General features: G+C 34.4%; 1 protein-coding gene across 1 annotated transcript in view; it reads left to right on the top strand.

Moving 5' to 3' along the window:
- LOC110222883 (uncharacterized) overlaps positions 1–20,928 on the top strand; it is a 64,254-nt gene that overhangs the window by 18,309 nt on the left and 25,017 nt on the right. The window lies entirely within an intron of this gene.

Here is a 20,928-nt window from a genome sequence, read left to right as displayed (position 1 = left end):
GATCCAAGCATGGGCAAAGCAAGAGAATCCTGCACCAGCAAAGAGATCCCTGCAATCCCCCTCTGATCAGCCACTCAATTCCCCTCTCTGTGGGCTGGAAGCTCTGGAAGCAGCTGCTGCTCCAGGGCCACACGGGGACTGGGGCTGGGATCAAGTTTCTCTCTCACCACAGTCATGGTCTTTTCCTACTGACCTTCTGAGTTGTCTTTGGCATTCATGGGTTGAGAAGTCTGGAAACCACCATAGCTACCTGTCATTCAGTCCTCTGAGGGTTGCTCCAGGTTTGCTGAGGCCTGTTTTGCCTGCGTGCCCATGCCAAACTGCGTTCCTCTCCCAGCCCAGCACAGTAGACCTTTCCAATCAACCATCCAGGTTGTCTTGGGCTGGAAATTGTTTCACTCTGTCTTTTTGTGGGTTCTGCTGATTTAGAGTTTGTTTAGAGCCATTTTTTGTAGCTATTTGGAGGGGTTTGGGGGAGAGCTCAAGCAAGTCTCTGCTTTACTCTCCCAGATCTTTTGTTAAAGAGGCCATTCTTTGCCTTATTTTTTTTATTAAGCCTTAATTACTGAATGGGCACTGCCTCAGTCAAAACCGAGACCTGTTAAAGACCTTAGTTTGAAAGGGCCAAGGTCCCCTACTGCATCCTGGGCCATCTCTATAACAGTTTATAGAAAGATATTATAGAGAAAAACAATTTTGAAAGACTTTAGAACTCTAATCAATGCAATGACAAACTACAAGTACAGAAAATTGAAGATTAAAACATACCACTCACCTCCTGTTAAGGGAAGGATGAACTAAAAATGCAGAGAGAAAGACATAACATATATTTTAAGGGCATGGCTAATGTGAGAATTTGTTTTGTTGGACTATGTAGATTTATTATGAGAATTTTATTATTATTTTTGTTGTTGTTCAGTAAGAGGCAATGGGAGGGCCTGATAACAAATGCGTATAAAAATAAATAATTATTTTTAAAAAAATTTTGGGTCATCTTGTTTAACCCCTACCCAAATAAATCATAAATCTAGTCTACCATCCCTGATCATTCAGTTTCTGGTTAAAAATAGCTTTCCTTTGAAAGAGAACTCATTCCTACTCCCTGCCCATGTAATCCATTCTGATTTCTTTTGACATCTCCAAATGTTGAGTGTTTTCCTTATGTTGAATCAAAATCTGTCTGCCTTTAATTTCCTCTGCTGTTTCTTATTCTACCTTCTAGTGCCAAGTTGAATTCCTATTCCACATAATAATCTTTGAGACATTTCAAGATTGTTATGTCTCTCTAGGTCTTCTTTTCTTCAAATTAAACATCTCTAGTTTTAGCTGTAGTTCCCAGTTTTTCTGCCACCTAAACTTTGTTTTCCAGCTTGTCTCTCCTCTGTTCCTTTTTTGTTGCTAAAGACCTGTTACAATAATAGCTGACATTTGTATGATAGTTTAAGGTTTGCAAAGCACTTTACGTGCATTATCTCATTTGAGCCTCCCAACAATCCCATGATATTAATACTATAGCTCTATTATATGGCGTCCAGCACTGGACATAATACTCCAGGTATTCACTGACCAGGGTAGAATACTGTGGGACTTTCACCTTCATTATGGATGCTATACTACTGTTAATGCCATCTGATGTCACTTTAATTCTTTTGATTGCCTCTTTTTTTACTGCATACCCATTAAGCTTATACTCCTCTACAATATCTCAGTGCTTTTTACATGAGCTTTTTTCTGGATGTGCCCCTCCATCCCCAATCCTTTACTTATACAGTTAATATTTTGAACTTAAGGGGCAGCTAGGTGGTGCAGTGGATAGAGTACCGGCTCTGGATTCAGGAGGACCTGAATTCAAATCCTGCCTCAGACACATAACACTCACTAGCTGTGTGACCCTAGGCAAGTCACTTAACCCCATTGCCTAAACCAAAAAAAAAAATTTTGAACTTAAGTTCAAAATCCATCACTTTTAAATTAACTTCAGTCTTCTATTCCAGCCTGTTTAAATGTTTTTTCCCCTATCACAATTCTGTCATCTAAAGTATTAAGTATTTTATATATATGTGATATATATATATATAATATATTACATGTTATAATTGTATTACATATATATGATTACATATTTTGTTAAGGTGTTAAATAAATTACGAATGCCATGAAAATACAGCTGGACTTTATGTTAATAAGAATCTCTTTAAGAATTTGAACCTAAAACAAGCATTAACTGGAATGATATGTACATACGTCACTAAATTTGGTATGGGTTTGAAATCTACTAATTACATTAATTACAGTTAGATGCTGGGTTAATTTTATCCTTCAACAAATTATTTCATTGTTCTACTTTATTTTTTCAGGTATAAAATTAAATAATTGTTATTTAAATAAGCCAGAGAAGAATTGAAGCTATTGACTCATCTACTTGATAGTGTATTGAGGTTTGGACACCAAAATAGCTTTCATATATTTCATTCATCAGCATATGTTTACTAAGAGTTGAACCTTATATTTCATGAGATGGATTTAATGCAGTCCCAGTTGTTCAAAGTTGGCAGAAGATTGAGATGGTTAGCTTTTGTAATAAAATTCTTACTATTTCTATACCTTTCTCTTTTAGAACATTTCCCTTTGAATATCTATCTTGAGCTTCTTATTGTATGTATAACACCTTTGGTCATTTTGGTTATGTTTTTCATATTAGGGGGGCTGTAACAGCAAATTTTTGTAGGACTTGAAGATCCCTTTTGGTAAGGTAATTTTAAAGAAATAAACTATTCAGACTATTCTTTTATGGATCTTGACTAGAACAAAATTCAACACAGTTGAAATAGAAACTTTTAATTACTGAATTTTAAAGGATACTTTTTTTTTATTGACTGTATATACTGTCAGAGTTTGGAATTTTTTTTGTTTGTTTTTTGAAGAATTTAACTGTTCTTTTAAATCTCAGATTCAGTATTTCCCATTAATTGTAGGTCCATGTTTGCTTGGGCAAGCAGCATATTCCTTGATTTCAGAATTTCTTGTTTACTTCAAATAAATATAAAAATAAAAGGAATAATATCAGCAAAGAAGTTTGTGCTCCAGAAAATGACCTAAAAATATGTCTTGTTATTATTGTTGTAATTACTGTAAGATTTCAGGTTCTAATTTTAAACAGCTTTCTGTACCCAGTGATTGGCCATTTCACTGTGGGATCAATTTTATAACTAAACTTCTAATTTGGTGTTTATATTAGTAAATTCTGTACCCTGCCTATGATAAAGTCTTCATTGGTACAGACAATCCCCAACCTACAGGTTAGATTTCAGAAATCCTTTTTGAAGAATTAGAGCACATTTTCCCATAGTAATAATGTTACAACAGATATTTAGATTCAGATACCTGGTTAATCCTTTTAGTTGAACTAGTAATAGCCTAAGTTTTAGGTGCTGAAAGCAAGGACCATTTAGTGTAAAAGGGAGAAGGAATTTGAAGAAAATTTCCTTTATCTTTTTTGGTTATGTGTCTGGTCCTGGGGGAAAAAATTTAAATATACAAAATAGTGTAGTATCCTTTCACTTTCCTTGTTGCACTTCTTTTCCATTTCTTAGTGCTCTAATCCATAGAAATTATTTCCTTTGTGCTGCCTTACGTGCCAAATATTCCATGCTTGGAAATTACCTATCTTCCTTCCTGACAGAGAGGATAGGGAGACAAAGGTCCTACCCCCTTCCTAATCTGCCCTCTCCTGCTCAAAACTTCCACTCCATCAACTGATTTAGGTATTAAGAAAAACAATCTGCTCGAGCCAATCCTCACAAATCAATCAATCAACAAACCTTTATTAAATTTTTACTATGAACCAAGTTCTCTGCTAAGGTGGTGAGCCTTAGATGTGTAGAAAAAGCTACGACAGTTCCTGCCCTTAATGAGCAAGTGTTGTGGAGGAGATCTGTTAATGAAAATAAATCTCCATGTGGTAGAATTTTAAGTATTCTAACAAAGTAAACAAATTTAGGGGAGTTTTGAGAGCATTAAGGAGGCTAACAGGGTAATGGTGTAGTGACTTTTATAAGTTGAATACTGCATTTATTTTATTTTGTTGAGACATGCTTAATCAAAAGAATAATTATGAAGAGATGTAACTGCTTTTAAAAGTCCTGTGCATTTGGTTAAAATTTCAAAAAATTTTTTATCAGATGCAATTCATTTTTAAAGAACAAATAAGGAATATTGAAATAGTTTGTTCCAAATCATAGAACTCCATGCTAGAACCAGGACCAAAACTGAAGTTTTGTGACTCCCAATTTAGTAATCTTTGTACCTTACCACTCTGGCTTCTAAATACGTTTCATTTCCAAAGAATATAACAAATATTTGCCCTTCTCTTAATAGTTGGAGGAGGGGAATAGAAAAGGAGAATGGAATAGAGAAAGGAAGAAGAAGCGGCTCCAAATACTAGCTTGTTCAACATCTCGTTTTTGCATAATGCCTGGCACGTAGTAAGCTCTATATAAATGCTAGCTCTTATCATTATTATTATTACTAAAGACAAATTTTATTTTCCCATCCATTCTGTGGACTAGTAACTTTACATCAAAGTTTAAATTTTGTTTTGCTGGGATTTTCCTGTGGAAATTAGCCCTTGCCATAGTACCTTCTGCTCATTAGTACAAGGAAGCACTATAGTTTTAAAGAGCTGATTAAGTTCTATCTCACATATTGACTGGCACAGTAAGTTATTGTACAGGGCATGATAGTTATAAGAGTTCAACTTTTAAATTTTTAGAAGTAACAACAACAATAATAATGTACCATTATTGTTCTTTGTGCTTTATATCTTTAAGATACTTTATAGTCACCTAATAGTTAATTCATTTAAAATCGTAGGTTACAAATATATAGTAGTATTTCCATTCTATCTAAAAAGATAGTTAACAAATTAATTTGCTAAGTTAATTTGCCTCTTGAAAATATATTGGGGATTTTTTAAAGTAGCTTTCGTTTCTTCATTACCTTTATTTCCAAATAGATCTCTCTTTGTCCCTTCCCAGTGATACATCCTCTGTAACAAAGATTTAAAAAGAAAGAGGGAGAAAACTTCAGAAAAACTAATCAGAATCTAAGAGAATACATAATATTCTTCATCCACAGTCCTTCACCTCAGCAAGGATATGAATCATAGAATTTGAGAGTTGAACCTTAGACTATTTAGTCCAATCCATAGTTGGAAAAAAAATATGAACTATAAAATACCAGACAAGTGATCTCATCTTCTGCTTGAAGACTAGCCTGTTCCTCTTTTGGACAACATTACTTGTGAAGAAATTTTCCTTGCTGCAGCCTTGGAGTCAGGAAGACCCGAGTTCAAATCTGGCCTCAGGGGGCAGCTAAGTGGCACAGTGGATACAGCATGGGCCCTGAAGTCAAGAGGACCTCAGTTCAAATCCAGCCTTAAACCAAACACTTGACACTGACTAGCTGTGTGACCCTGGGCAAGTCACTTAACCCCAATTGCCTAAAAGCAAAAAGAAAAAAAAATCTGGTCTCAGACACTTGACATTTACTAGCTGTATGACTCTGGGCAAGTCACTTAACCCCCATTGCCTAGCCAAAAAACAAACAAGAAATTTTGCCTGATAACAGGCCTAAGTATGTCTCTTCATTTTCTACCTTTTGGAATCTACCTCTGGTGTCAGACAGAATTAGTCCAATTCCTACAAGTGACAGTCCTTCAAATACTTGAACACAGCTGTCATATACTCCCTTCCACAGGCTATTCCTAGTTCCCTTAACAGATCCTCATATAGCATGGACTCAAGATCCTTTGCTATTTTGGTTACTCTCTTCTGGGAGCTCTACAGTTTATCAAAGTCTTTCTTAAGCTGTGCCACCTAGAACTGAACTTAGTAATCCAAATGAGATGAGACAACGGTGGAATATAGAGGAACCATCACCTCATCATTCCTGAAACTATGCTTTTCTTAATGTGGTGCACGATCACTTTTTTTTTTTTTGGCTACTACATCAAGCTACAGGTTCATAAATTTGCAGTCCAGTAAAACCCCAAAATCTTTTTCAGAAAAACTGTTGTCTAACCATGGCCCCCCCAATTCTGTATTTATGAGCCCAAATTTATATTTAGATTTTTTTTATATTCATTCTCATTGAATTTTTCTTATTAAAAGAGAGGGAGGTGCATCTTCTCATCTACAGGTCCAACCTTAGTAGTGATAATTACTTAGTATTCAGATTCATTTTTGTGGTTGTTCTTTGCATTTATAGTGTTGCTATAATTTCTCTTTTTTTTATAAACTATAATAAAAGAATAGCACTATATTAAGTCTTAAATGGAAATCAACTAAAACATGAAAATAAATAAATGTGCTTGGGTAGGAGAAAAAGAGCACTGGGATTAGATTAAATCTACCAAATGGATCCCATCTAATCTTTCCATTCTTTCTATTATGAATTTTGTGATGTCATGTCTTATGTGTTTTGAGGTAGAAATGGTTTTCTAGCCCTTACAGTACAAATAGAAGGTGATAACTAAGATGAATTTTCCCTTTTTCTTGGCATTATTTATCAGTAATGTATGTATTACTATATAACTATTACAGTGTTTGAAGATGTAATACTCAGTTTGTGCAGTATGAAGTTGGCAACATTTTTGCTCACATTTCTGAAATAAAATGTTTTAAGGATATGCTTATAGTCATCTTATTTACTTTCTTGGTATATGGTATAAATACTTATTGAGCATCTGAGAAATTCAAAGTGCTAATTAAGCACTGGGGGGAAAGGGAGAAGTAAGTGTTGGAGCTCACACTCACAATCAAGGTTTTTGTGTCCAAGTCCAGCGTTCTCACCATCACACTGAACTTGATGGTATATGATGAATTCAACAAGTATAATACCAAATGCTAATTTGTTCAGAGGAGGAAGAAATCACTTCCAGCTTTTGGATAGAGAATGGTAGAGTGAAGGGAAGGGAAAGGAAGAGATATGGTGAGATTTGTGAAAGAGGTGGAATTTGATCTAGGCCTTACTTTTCAGTGAGCATAGACTACAGGGCATGCACAAAGGCACAATGTATATTTAGCAATGATGAGTAATCTGGTTTAGTTGGACCACAGGGAAATAGCAATAAGTCAGAAAAAAGTAATGTAGGACTAAACCATGAGTGATGACCAACTAAAGAACTTGGACTTTTATTTGAAAGGAAATTAGGAACTGCTGAAAGTTTTTGAGGTGATTAATCTGGTATAGAATAGATTAAAAGGGGACAGGAAATAGGAAAACCAATTAGAAGGCAACTATAAAACTTGAAATCTCAGTAGTGAACCTCAGCAAAGAAAGAAAAGAGAAAACATCTGATTGAAAATGCAAGTACACAGAAGTGAAGAGCAATCTGGAAGAAGAAAAGCAAAGAGCAATTTACATTAAAAGAAAGCATGATCTCCATACAAACAAAATGATATCAAAATTACAGGCCTCCCAGAAAAACACAAGTCAAAAACCCTGAATACTATATTACAAAAACAAAGCACCAGTTCAAAGAATCCATATATTACCTCCAAAAACAAAAAACCTATCAACTCCAAGGCACTGGTTAATTTTAACAATTCTATTGAAAAATTAAAAATTCTTTAAGTGACCAGGAGAAAGACTTTCAAATATAAGGAAAAGGAAATTAAATTCAAATAACAAGACTATTCTGCACCTACCAGAAACTACAAGAAGGAATGGAATAACGTGTTATGAAGAGTAAAGGAGTTGAAGATGCAAACCAAAGTAACATACCCTGTAAATCAGAGCTTTTCATAAGTGAAAAAAGATGGTCAATAAAAGAGGCATTTGAAACATTCTTAGAAAGAAAATCAGATATACGCAAATTGTTTGCTTCTCAAATATTTCAGACAACAGAAACACAAAAAGATGACAACAAAATTACAGAGATTATTAAGAGATTTCCAAAAGTACACAAGGAGACAAGGATGAAAGCAGAAGTCAAGTAGAGGAGATGATGGAGCAACAAGCTTGAAACAACATAGACTAAACCTCACAATATCATGTGTGCAGGTGAATCATTGCTTTTTGTGGGACTAAATTACAGAAAGGTAAGGCACGGAAAAGTAGAGAGGGGAGGAAGAAGATGGAGGGGAAATTCTGATGTACCCAAATCAAGTCAAAGGCTAACAATGAAGGGGAAATAACTCCTGGAGTCTCTCAGGAAGAAGAGAGTTGGGGCAAGATATAAAGGACAATAACACAGAAATTGTTTAAAAGAGAAAACCCCAAATGGATACCTTAGAAGTTTTAATTCCATAAAGAATACAAATACTGAAGAAAGAATAAGCATAATGAACACAAATCAAAGAATAGAAGTCTAGCATAGAGAAAATAACAGAATGAAAGAAAGAAATTCTTTTTAGAAAAAGCTGCAGAAAATGAAATTGAAAACCCAACAAAATTGAAGAGGGCTTCTACTTGATGAGAGGGGGATAAAGAGGTGAAGATAAAAAGGAAAAGATAAAAGCAAAAAAAAAGAAAAGAAAGCATAACTCTAAAATTAGGGAAAGGGATAATAAACAGGAAAGGGGGAGGTGAGCTTGCGGGCAGTAGTTAGAGTTGGTGGGAATAATGTTACCATAAAATAGATTAAATTAAAATAACTAAAGAAAAATAGTACTGAGTATACAGAAGGCGGCGGCAAAAATTCCTGATTTTTTTTTTGGCAGAGGAGGGGGGAGCATTGAAAGTAGAGGTAAATATAAAAGTAATTCTGACTTTTAAATGGATTAAATAATCCAATAAAACAAAAAAAGAGTGAGATTCATTAAGAAAATAAAACCCCTCTTTCTGTTGCTTAAGAGACACAAGTTTTTTGTTTGTTTTGTTTTGTTTTTTGGTGAGGCAATTGGGGTTAAGTGACTTGCCCAGGGTCACACAGCTAGTAAGTGTTATGTGTCTGAAGCTGGATTTGAACTTGATTCCTCCTGATTCCAGGGCCAGTGCTCTATCCACTGTGCCACCTAGCTGCCCCCAAGAAACATGTTTTAAAAACAAAAACGCGTTAAAAATGATTGGCTTAGAAAAAAAAGGACCATGCATCAAGTGAATCCAAGAAAGCAAGAGTTACAATCATTCTATCACACAATATTCAAAACATAAAAAGGATTAAATAAAACAAATAGGCTGGAAGGAACTATAGACAGTAAACTGATATCAATATTAAATGTATGTTTAGCATCTCTATTCATGAAACTTCACCTGAGCTGCAAGAATACAGATTGTATTCCAATAATGAAAGGAGGTTTCAGTGTCCACCTCATTTTGGACAAGTCTATTAATAAAGGGATGATATGGAACTGAAAAAATTGCTGGAAAAATTGGAGCTAAAAGACTGACAAAATGATATTACTAAAAATATGTTTCAGAACCACATAGAACTTTTAAAAAATATATACATATTAGGGTGCAGGGATATTGCAAGCAAGCTTTCAAAGGCAAAAATAATATATCCTTTATAGATCATAAAACAATAAAAATCATAATCATTTCTAGGACCACAACCAGAATACAGAGACCCAAACAGAAACTTAACAATGAAATCCTAAATGATGATTGGGTGAAAGAACAAATAATAGAAACAAGAATAATGTGAAATAAAATTATATTGAAACAATATACCAAAGTTTTTAGGGTGCAGCTAAAGCAATTCTCAAGGAGAAAGTCATATCCATACAAACATACATTGTCAAAATAGTAAAAAAAAAAATTAAGCTGGATATACATTTAAAATTACAAAATGATAAAATAAATTTAAAATATGCACCAAGGAAGAGCTATTAAAAATAAGAGAAAAATAAACTGGAAACACAAAAAGCCCACTATAAAAATGATAAAAGCTGGTTTATAAAATTGGCAAACTTTTTGCCAATCTGATTAGAAATTAGAAGATGGCAGAAAAATTAACAAAATAGCAAATCAGTAAGGTGAAACAACAAAACCAGAAGAAATAAAAAAGAATAATCAGAATGTATTATACAGTTATATATTAATGAAACTAAACATTACAGGGATGCCTTTAGATATGTAAAATATTCAAACTGGTAGATCTAATAGAGTTCTTAACCTCAGAATGAAATAGAACTACATGTGAAAGAACTACTGAAGACAAGAATTCTACAAGTTACTTAACCCCAATTGCCTTGCAAAAAAAAAAAAATTCTATCAGATGTCTAAAAAGCAATTAGTACCCATACTATGCAATTCTCAAAATTTGAGAAGGCAACCTACCAGAATCTTTTTATGAGACACATATATTCTCAATACCTCAGGCAGGGAAGGATAAAATGCAGAAGGAAAACGATAGACCCATACCATTAATGAATATTGATTCAGAAGTTTTAAATAAAATCCTGTCAAATAGAAAGAAATCATTGATCAAACTGGATTTGTTCCAGGGATGAAAGGATGGTTCAACGTTAGGAAGATACTTGATATGCTATTTACAAGAAAACATCCAAAAACAGTATAATTATCTCAATCAATCAGTAAGCATTATGCACCTACTCTGTGCCTGAACTCTACTAAACTCTGGAGTTACAAAAAGAGACAAAAATACAATCCTTGCCCCCAGTGGGCCCATAATCTAATGAGAGAGAAAACATACATATATACAGACAAGTAATATACAAGATAAATAAGAAATAATTAACAGAAGGAAGGCATTAGAATCAATCCCAATGTAGATGGGATTTTAGTTGGAACTTAAAGGAAACCCTGACAATTGTTCTTGAACAGCAAGAGGCTGGAAGAGTACTTGGCAGGGTTAGTAAGATGTTAGAAGATAGGAAAGGTAGAGGGAGGTAGGTTATGTAATCACCAAGCAGAAGATTTCTTATTTGATCCTGCAGGTGATAGTCACTGGAATTTATAGAATTAGGGGAGTGACATGGTCAGACTTGCACTTTAGTGGCTGACTAGAGGATAGATTAAAGTGCAAAGAGACTTGAGGCAGGTAGACCCACCAGCATGCTGTTTTAATAGTCCAGGTGTGAGGTGATAAAGTCCTGCATAAAAACCATACAAAGTATAGGCATAGAAGGACTTTTTAAAAATATCAGAAGTATTTATCTAAAACCAAAAGCAAGCATCATAAGCAATGGGGGTACACTAGAACCTTTTCCAATAAATATAGGAATTGGTCAAACTTAACATTTATTAAGTGCCTATTATGTGCCAGGCACTGTGCTAACCTTTAGGAGAATCAAAAGACAGTCCCTGTCCTCCAGAAGCTCACAATTTAACGGGAAGACAGTACATTAAAAAAGCTAAAAAGTGGGAGCTAGGATAGGAGAAATATACCTGGGAGGTGCGTGATAAAGTCCAGGAGTACAGCTGGGCGGGAAATGATGAGAAGGCTGTCCTGGGCCCCTTCTTTAAATGGATCCTGGAAGAAGTTCTCCACTTTCTACCCTCCACTGTCTCCAACCAGAGGATAGGAAAAGACTGAGGGGCAGGGACTACTGAGGAGATATGAGATTCAGGGTTGATGTGATCTTGCAGGATGATGAAGTCCAGGAATGGATCTGTTAGTAAATGAGAGGGTAAAGGAATGTTGCTCACTTTCCCCACTATTATTTTATATAATTCTATAAATCTCATCTGCAAGAAGAAAAGAGAAAGGCATAAATATTGGTAAAGAGATAAAAAAAATCCCAATTGGCTGATGATATGATAGTAAGCTTGGAAAATCCCAGGGAATCAGTAAAAATACTAATTGAGATAATAGGTTCAGCAAAGTTGCCAGCTACGAAAGAGACCCTCAAAAATCATTGGCATTTCTATGCAATAATAACAGAATTCAACCACAAAATGCATAAAAGTATCTGAGGATGAATATACCAAAGTATACAAAAGACTCATGTAGATTCAACTGTAAAAATGCTCCTTAAAGAAATACAAAATGGAAATAGCTTTTGGTATATTCATCCTCAGATACTTTTATGCATTTTGTGATCATTTAGAACTCAGTTTCCCTTTTTATCATTGCCTCTTGAATTCTGTTATTGTTGCATACATGTCAATATTACAAAAGTTGATTTAGAGTTTCAATTCCATACCAGTCAAATTATCCAATTAATGCTTTATAGTATTACATACATGATAAAACAAAAATTTCATTTGAAAAAACAAAAGTTTTAGAATATCTGGGGACATAAGGCAAAGAGCTGTTGACAAAGGGAGAATAGCATTCCCAGACCTCAGTCCATATTACATAGAAATCAGTAGTTATCTAAACTATTTTATGTTGGTTTTTAAAGAGAAGTAGATGAATGGAATAGACTAGACAGACTCCCATCACAGACTTTCCATTTGCTAGTGGCTTCTGGAACACGAGGGCTGACTCTGATGTCCCACTTCCTTTGGCAATATCCATAGATCAATAGGCCCCTGCTTTCCGAAGGACACAATCAAACAAATGTATTAAGTGACTGCTATGTGTTGGGCGCTATGCTAGGAGCTTAGGGAACATAAATATAAAAATTAAATAGTCCTTGTTTTTAAGAAGCTTCCATTTTATTTTGGGGTGGGACAGGGGAAAAAGAGAGAAACATTTCTGAGTATGTAAGAGGTTCCTTTTTAAAATTCAGAGATTAGAGGTCAATTTCATCTCTGGCAAACTGCAATACATTTCATTTAAACATATCCATTATCAGTTAAGTGTTTGTACGGCCTAAGGAAAAATGACAAATACAGATTGTGTGTTTTTCTATTTTCTCTTCTAGTAAGTGATATGTCTGGTGGATCCATACCCTATTCTCTAGTTAAGATGAGAGTATATGCTACCTTTAAATTTAAGATTGTCATTTTTGGCTTTGGTTTTGGTAGTTTGCTGTTTATTAAAAGAAAAATTATAACACCTAAGACATAGCTATCTTTTCATCCCCTTAGGAAAACCTGCATAGGGATTATTTCTAACTAGAGTAATTCCTGTGGGCTCTGCCATACAGCAGGTCAGAGAGGACAAAAACTCCTCTTGGGAATTTGTGGTTCCTGGAATGTATGTATCTTGCTTTCAAGAGATCTGAACCTTTATCTGACATATACTAATAGTAGACCCCACAAATATTTTCATTCTCTTACAATAAAACATTAGTTTTTCTTAGTTGGAATTTTTGCTATAGAAACTTTAGTGTGATTTTGTGAGCTTTGTGATGACAAAGTATTAATTCATTTTGGTGCCTAGACAGAGAATGGAGACTCAGGTAAACAGTCTATACTCTTAATGTGTGAAAATAGTGTCTGTTCTATGTTTGAATGAGCCTTCTATTGAGTGACCACAGTCTCATAATGTTGACTTAAATGCATTCTTTATCTTTAAAAGGAAGCAGAATTGGATCATTGAGCAAATCACATGTGTTCACAGTCTTGTCTGCTGTAATCATATACTATACAAACACATTATTCTATAGTTAGGAGTTTAAGAGGACATTTGACGCAGTAATTGCCCTCACAAAGACCTTTTTTTGTTTAAAGAATAGTGCAATGAAAGACCACACAGATGATAACAGAAAATATCTTTCCATCCCTTCCCCCACCTTTATACTTTTTCACTTTCCCTTGTTCCCTAAGGACTTATATTGTAGTGATTATTGCGGGTAAATCATAGGTACATAGCAGGAGACCTATCATATTTCATTTATTATTTTGTGTTTTATAATTATTACTCCTTTATATCACTATGGATTTTAAAATGTTCCATTTGTTTATAATAGATTATCTAAATATATTGAATAAAACTTAGCTATTTGCTCTTTGTAGGAATTATATTAAAGCAAAATATATTTCCACTCTTGAGTTTGTTCATAAAAATGCAGTTTTTTAAGATCTGAATTGGGCTTTGTTGCCAAGATACACCGTAAGGAGATAATAGAATGCTTTTAGGAGAGATGGATAGTTTTTTTGTTAGATAGCTTTAATTCTTCTCTTTCTGTTATTTGTAGTGGCTTTTCAGGGAGAGGAATTTTTTTTTGGTTATCAAATTAAAAGTAGAAATTTTAAAAGTCTTGTTTACCAGTGGTAAAAGGTTGTATTTTTCAATTGATTAGGATATATAGTCTATCTGTTTACTATTCTAAGTTCTAATCACTAGTTTAAGCAAATCATTAAAGTTGAATTAAACTAAAACATAAAGTCAAATTATAAATTTCATCGGTGACTCACAAAAAAACTATTTTGATTTTTTAGTCAGATTTACTAGTAAGAGCTTCTTGCATTCAGTTTAGGTTCACACAATGGAGCTTTTTTATGTCAAACTGCAGTGTTTGAAAGACATGGTCTTCATTGTAAATAACAATGACTAAATGTTAGAATTTGGCAGAATGTTATAATAGTTTCATTATTTTGACCACTCTAGACATCAATAACTGTCTTGTTGTACATACTATGGAAATTTATTGAAAATAATTTTACCTTTTAAGTATGATTAATTTGTTGGGGGTAAGATGCCTGTAGATTTAAGCTCTTCTGTCTACAATAAATTATATCATTTTATGTTATATTCTTATTTATGCTCCATATTTTTCTCCTAGATTGACATTTCTCATCATTGGGAATTTTTGAGGCCTGTTTTTGAATCATGGGTGATATCATGATGATTATAGGTATAATTCTGCTTAGGTGCCATTTAAATACTTGTTGAATAATGTTTATTAGAAAAATTATATACAAATCATATTGTTGAATATTGGGGTTTTTTAATATGTAGGCAGCTTCCAACTTGTAAATGGATTTTAGTCCAAAATTCCATCTGTAGTCAGTTGTTAGGAACTAGGAATGCATTTTCCCAAGTAAATAATGTTATAAAAAAGTGGGTGGGATTTGAAGATAACCCACAAAAACATATTTAACCTATAACAAAGTAGCAGTGGTTAAAGCACCAGAGAGTTATGGAACTTTAGTAGCTTTTGGAACATGGTCATTAGGGATTTTCAGAGAGAGTAAGTATATCAAGGACTCCAGCATGAGATCAGTTAGATGAAAGTATTGCCTGTCTTAGTAGACTGAATATCTGCGGTAATTCTTTTTTGTAAAGAAAGACTGTTTTTGTGAATAATCCTTTATAAGTAGATAATCTTTTTGTAAAAACAAATAATCACACTTCAATTTTTCATTTCCAAAATTTTTAATTTTTAAAATTCTCCTCCAATATGTTATCATGGTATGAAGGTTGTCCTGTGTTTTTGAAGGCTGTGCCAATACAGTCAAAGCCCTGGCAGGTTCTACCATGCTGGAAAGGCTTCAAGTATAGTCCCAGCAATAGACTTAGTCTGTTGTCTAAGGAACAAGCTAGCCAAGTACAGAGAGGTTCATCTCTAGTAGACTGATCACTTACTGATGATTTCTTTGGCTATGGTAATCCTGTGAAAAAACATAAAAAATGGCTGTCAGTCATTTGGAATGCTAAGTGAATTTCAATTTTTAGACTCTTTATAAACTTTAGCTTGACTGTTTACTGTAGGGATTAAAATTGTCCAACCTACAATAAAAGAGACTGAGGCACAGCTCTGAGCCAATGGCACTTTATTAAAAGGTCCATGATCCCCTCTAATGAAGTGGACCTCAGATCATCCTCATGATCTGAGATTCCCCATTCTTCCAAGACCCTGTATTTAGAGAGTTTGATACCCAAATATGCAAAAGAGACATGGCAAAATATAGAATCTCTTTGCTCTTGAGGGCCAAAAATAACTTATTGGTAGGAGAGGTCATAGGTTGGATGAAGCATGGGGCATCTCCACTGACTAAGTGGTCATAAGATGGTTATAAGTTGGTCACCTGCTTGTGTTGGACAAGAGAGAATGGTCTGGAGATACAAAAATAAATTGGAGGACTTTCCATGTAGTTGAGTCACCTCCACCACACTGGACTTAGTCACCATTAGAAGGAAAAACAAGGGTGGAGGGCCTTTAGTTAGCTTTCTATGATTAAGCAAGTGAACTTAAAACCTACAGCTTACAGCTCTGAAGCCTAATATACAGAACTTATAATCACTACCCCTATAGAATCATCTCAGTTTGCTTAATACTGGTTGGAATAGAGTAGGGGTCCAAATGAATTATTTCTCACATTACAACATAAATGCGAGACCCTTGTCTCAAGATCAGCAAGTGGACATGATACTGAAGGAAAGGAATCTTAACAGTTGGCAGAAACCAGAAGAAATAAAGATACTGTGGCTAAATAGAATGATGTCTCATAGGCTCAACTTGGAAAGGAAAAATAAAGGAGTTGGTGAAATTGGTTCTATTGTGATTCTTCAAAAGCACCCTAAAACATCCTTACTTGGAATATGATCATCTCATATTTCATTGCTCATGATACGTAATTACAAAAAGATTTTTGTGAAAAAATTGCAGTTTTATGTACTAATATCCATTGAAGAGGATGAAGAGGTAGAGAAATTCTGCAAACTCAGTAAGATCTTTATTCAGCATATTTTGAAATACGACTTCAATGCGAAGGTGAAAATAAGTGAGGATGGCAAGAAATGTATTGGAAAATGAATCAGGAATAAGGAATGAGAGAGGCCAGAGACTTGTACACTACGTAAGAGCTTCATGGTTTTAGTTTCCCCATCTGCAAAGTGAGAATGACAGTGGTATTTACCTACAAAAGTTGTGAGTGTAAAATGAGATATTTATAAAGCACTTTGCACACTTTAAAGCTCTATGTAAGTCTAGCCATCATCATCATCATCATCATCATCATTGTTATTATCATGATCTTCGGCAAATCACCTAAATCTCCTGGGCCTCAGTTTCTTGATGAGGAAATTGAAGAGATTGGACTAGATGGCCTCTGAAGTCCCTTCCACCTCTTGATTTATGATCACACCTTTGTCTAAATGTTCTCTCTCCTCCTCTACCTAGCATTGCATTCTGCACATAACAGGTACTTAATAAACTTTTGTTGGATGAATGAATGAATGAAACAGTCATAGAATACTGGGACAGATAGATAATGGATCTTACCCAGTTTATCAGTTGTTATTTTTTCAGTCCATACGTGGAAACCTGCGGAAAGTTTCATCTATATGAATAGTCAGGTAGACCCTGACTAAATTTAGGAGGATATTTGAGGCTATACAAAACCATTAAGGTCATGAGTGGTGACTAAAACTAAGCTGAACAATCTTACCTAAGTGTTAATAGCTGCTTTCTTTTACATTTTGAATTCATAGAATCATAGGCTGTTAGAACTAGAAGGGTCAAGGGCAGCTAGGTGGCATGATGGATAGAGCACTGGCCCTGAAGTCAGGAGAACCTGAGTTCAAGTGTGGCCTCAGACCAAACATTTGATACTTACTAGCTGTGTGACCCTGAACAAGTCACTTAACCTCAATTGCCTGAAAAAAAAACACCAAAAAACAAAACAACTATAAGGGTCCTTAGGAGTTATTTAATACAATTTAGTTATTTACTGATTAGGACACTTGGTGTCCAGCTAGTTTCAGCAGCTTGCTGCCCAAGATTACATAGCAAAGTGTTGCCAGAATTTGGATTAGAATTGAGGCCACCTGACTTCTAGTCTAGTGTTCTTTACACTATACTTAGCTATTCTAAAACCCTGTCTTCCAAAGGAATTATCTGTTTTGTTTCATTTATGTGAAATAAAATGTGATATTACTATTGCTACAAACTTTCTTTTAAAATAAATTGATATTTTAATTAGTTTTGAACAACCCAAATAATTTGCTTACTTGGAAAGGGCACATTTATATCAATCCCAGAGGAGTGTATTTATTAGTTAACTGTAGATTTCTGCATGATATCAGTATGAGTATGTATTTGTTGTCAGTCGTTTTTTCTCTAGGGTTACAGTATTTCAAACCCCTTTCAGCCTATCCTATTTTGACCCCACCCCACTTCACAGCAACAAAAAGTACATTCCTATTTCCAGGAATGTTCAAAACTGAATTCATCTTTTTTCCCACACCCTTCCTCAACTCCTTATTCTCTCTCAACCCCCATAATCTTTTGCCAAATTCTGTCAGTTTTACCTTTATAACATTTGTCATATTCACTCCTTCTGTCTTCTGATGGTACCACTGCCCTGTTGGAGCCCCTTATCACCTAATGTTTGGACTGTTATAATAACCAAACTGTTTGTTGTTCTTCCTGTCTCAAGTCTCTCCCCATTCCTCAAATCTCATTCAACTCAGCTGTCAAATTAATCTTCCTACAGATCTGACCATGTCATTCTACTACTAAGTAAACTCCTGTGGCTCTGTATCACCTCTAAGTCACCTCCTACCTTCGTGGCTTACTACAATTTACTCTTCCCACATAGCCTTCAATCCAGTGACACTATCTTCCTTGTGTTACTCACATTAGAACCTCCTTCTCCAAAATCCAAGTATTTTCACTGGTTTTCCCTTATAGCTGGAATTCTTTCCCTCTTCATCTCTGGTCCTGGCTTTCCCAGCTTGCTTAAAGTTCCAGTAAAAATTCTACCTTCTACAAGAAGCTTTTTCTAAGCCTCCTTACTGCTAGTACCTTCCCTCAGTTCATTATCTCCAATATATCACATATGTATCTTGTTTGCACATAATTGTTTTCATTAGACTGAGTTCCCTAAGAGGAGGCACTTTCTTTGGCCTTTCTTTTTATTCCTAGCACTTAGCACAGTGCTTGGTATACGTAGGTGCTTAATACCGACTAATGAAATGTTTAGGAGAGTGTAAATAGCTAGCACTTATATAACATTTTAAGGATTGCAGAGTGCTTTACAAATATTATCTCATGTTATCATCACAACAAACCTAGGAAGTAGGTACTATAATTATCCCTATTTTACAAATGAGGAAAGTGAGGCAGAGAGAGTTTAAGTGACTTGCTCAGTGTCACACAGTTAATAAGTATCTTGAGCAGGATTTAAACTTGCATCTTTCTCACTCCAGGTCTAGCACTCTATTCACTGTGCCACCTACCTGCCTCATAATTGAAAATATATTTCAATTTCTAAGAAAAAAGTATAAATTCCTTTATCTTTATGTGAAACTTTCTCAGGCATATGAGTTTTAAAAGAAGTAGAAGAGAAAAGGAAGAAAAACTAAAGGAAATTCAACTCTGTATCCCTTTACATGTCTCATAAAATGCCAAGATTACTTCTCTGGTTTTTCATTAGTAGTCCTAGTAGAAAAATCATAAAAAGCACAATTAGTGTGCTTGTAATATCACCAGAAATTCTTTAGATTTATAATTTTGGTCTTCAGCACATTTATGACACAATTTAGCAACTTTAGCTAGATGATTTTATTGTATATTACCTGCAGGCAATGAAAAAAGTGCAGCCTATCCATCTTCTTCACAACTCTTCCCATGTCAGGTATTTATTAGGTAAGCTTCAGTGATTTATCAAAAACATTTCTAATATTTCAGTGCCTTGAAATAGTCATTTTTACTCTATTTGACATTAATTTGGTCTTTGAAGTTTTCTACTTTAGCTGCAGTCTTGGTATGGACAGGCAATACACTAATGACAAATAAGTGTATTTCAGTTTAAAATGTGCTGCATCTAATTCATAATCTCATAAGCCAAAAGAAGGAATGAACAGAAGGGAAGGGCTTTCTGGTGGGATGATTGAGAAAGATGTTATGTATAAGCCCAGCCTTCCTTAAAACATGAAGAAAGGATAAGGGAAAAGTACCCCTAAAAAGAAGCTCCTAAAGGGAAATTTTTAAAACAGCCAGCAAAAACACTGGAAAAAATGAACAAAAAAAAGATCATCATCATCATAATCATAGCATTTTTATAATCCTTTAAGATTTATAGAGCTCTTTATATATATTATCTCATTTGATCTTCACATTGACCCTGGGAGATAGGTACTGTTATTATCCTCATTTTACAAATGAGAAAACTGAGGCAAAAAGAAGTTAAATGACTTACCCAGAGCCAAACAGCTAGTGTCTAAGGTAAGATTCAAGGTCAAATGTTCCTGACTCCAAGTCTGACATTCTATGCACAGCACTATGTAACTGCCTGAAATAAAATAAAGAAATGGTGTGGAATAAGAGAACCCCAATATAAAACTCCAAAAAAAGATAATTTTGTACTAACTAAAATTAGAAGCCTGGAAAAGAGAATGAAATGACCACAAGAATTTTGAGAATGTTTGGGAGGCCTTATGAAACAAATGAAGGGGGAAAATGATCGAACTTTGAGCTCTTAAAGAAAAACTTGAAAGGAGGATTCTTAGAACAGAAGATGGAAAACCTTAGCAAACTAGTGGATCCCTGGGGGTGTGGGGAGAAATGGAGTAAATGAAACTCAAAAATTTAGTAACACAGGAAGAAATATTTGTGAGAAGTTAAAAGATGGGAAAGTAAAAGAACACATGAAGTATTTATAATAAAAAGTAATTGGTCTATTAATTAGTTAACCTAAGATCCATTGGACTCCCACAGAGAGATGATGATGAGAAACAACCTGTATTCTATATTTCAGGGAATCATAAAAGCAAATTGCTTAGAAAAATTGGACCCAAATGGCAAATTGCAGATTAAATGGATTCACAAAACACCAACAGATAGGAAAACTTTTTAATGCATCAAAAATGTGATTTCCAAGTTTCAGAATTCCCAGGTCATAATATTACAAGTGGCCAAGAAAAGATGCATCATATAGTAAAGAATCATGTAGTAACTCTCACAATAAAAGAGAATTATGAGGAAAAATTGAAGTATATTATACAAAAACATTAAAGAAAATGGTTTACACTTAAGAATAACATCCTGAAAGTTTTAGTGTAATTCTATAGAGAAAAAAAGTTATTTTTTTTTTAAAAATAAAAATTGGTGAATTTCAAGTATTCCTTTTGAGAAAACCAAAATTGGTCAGAGTCTTTGCAGTATAAATTCAGTGGACAAA

This window comes from Phascolarctos cinereus, unplaced genomic scaffold, assembly GCF_003287225.1.
Source record: "Phascolarctos cinereus isolate Bilbo 61053 unplaced genomic scaffold, phaCin_HiC Scaffold_5;HRSCAF=322, whole genome shotgun sequence".
NCBI lineage: Eukaryota > Metazoa > Chordata > Mammalia > Diprotodontia > Phascolarctidae > Phascolarctos > Phascolarctos cinereus.
The sequence above is the reverse complement of the archived record's forward strand: the minus strand, read 5'-3'. Positions and strand labels throughout refer to the sequence as shown.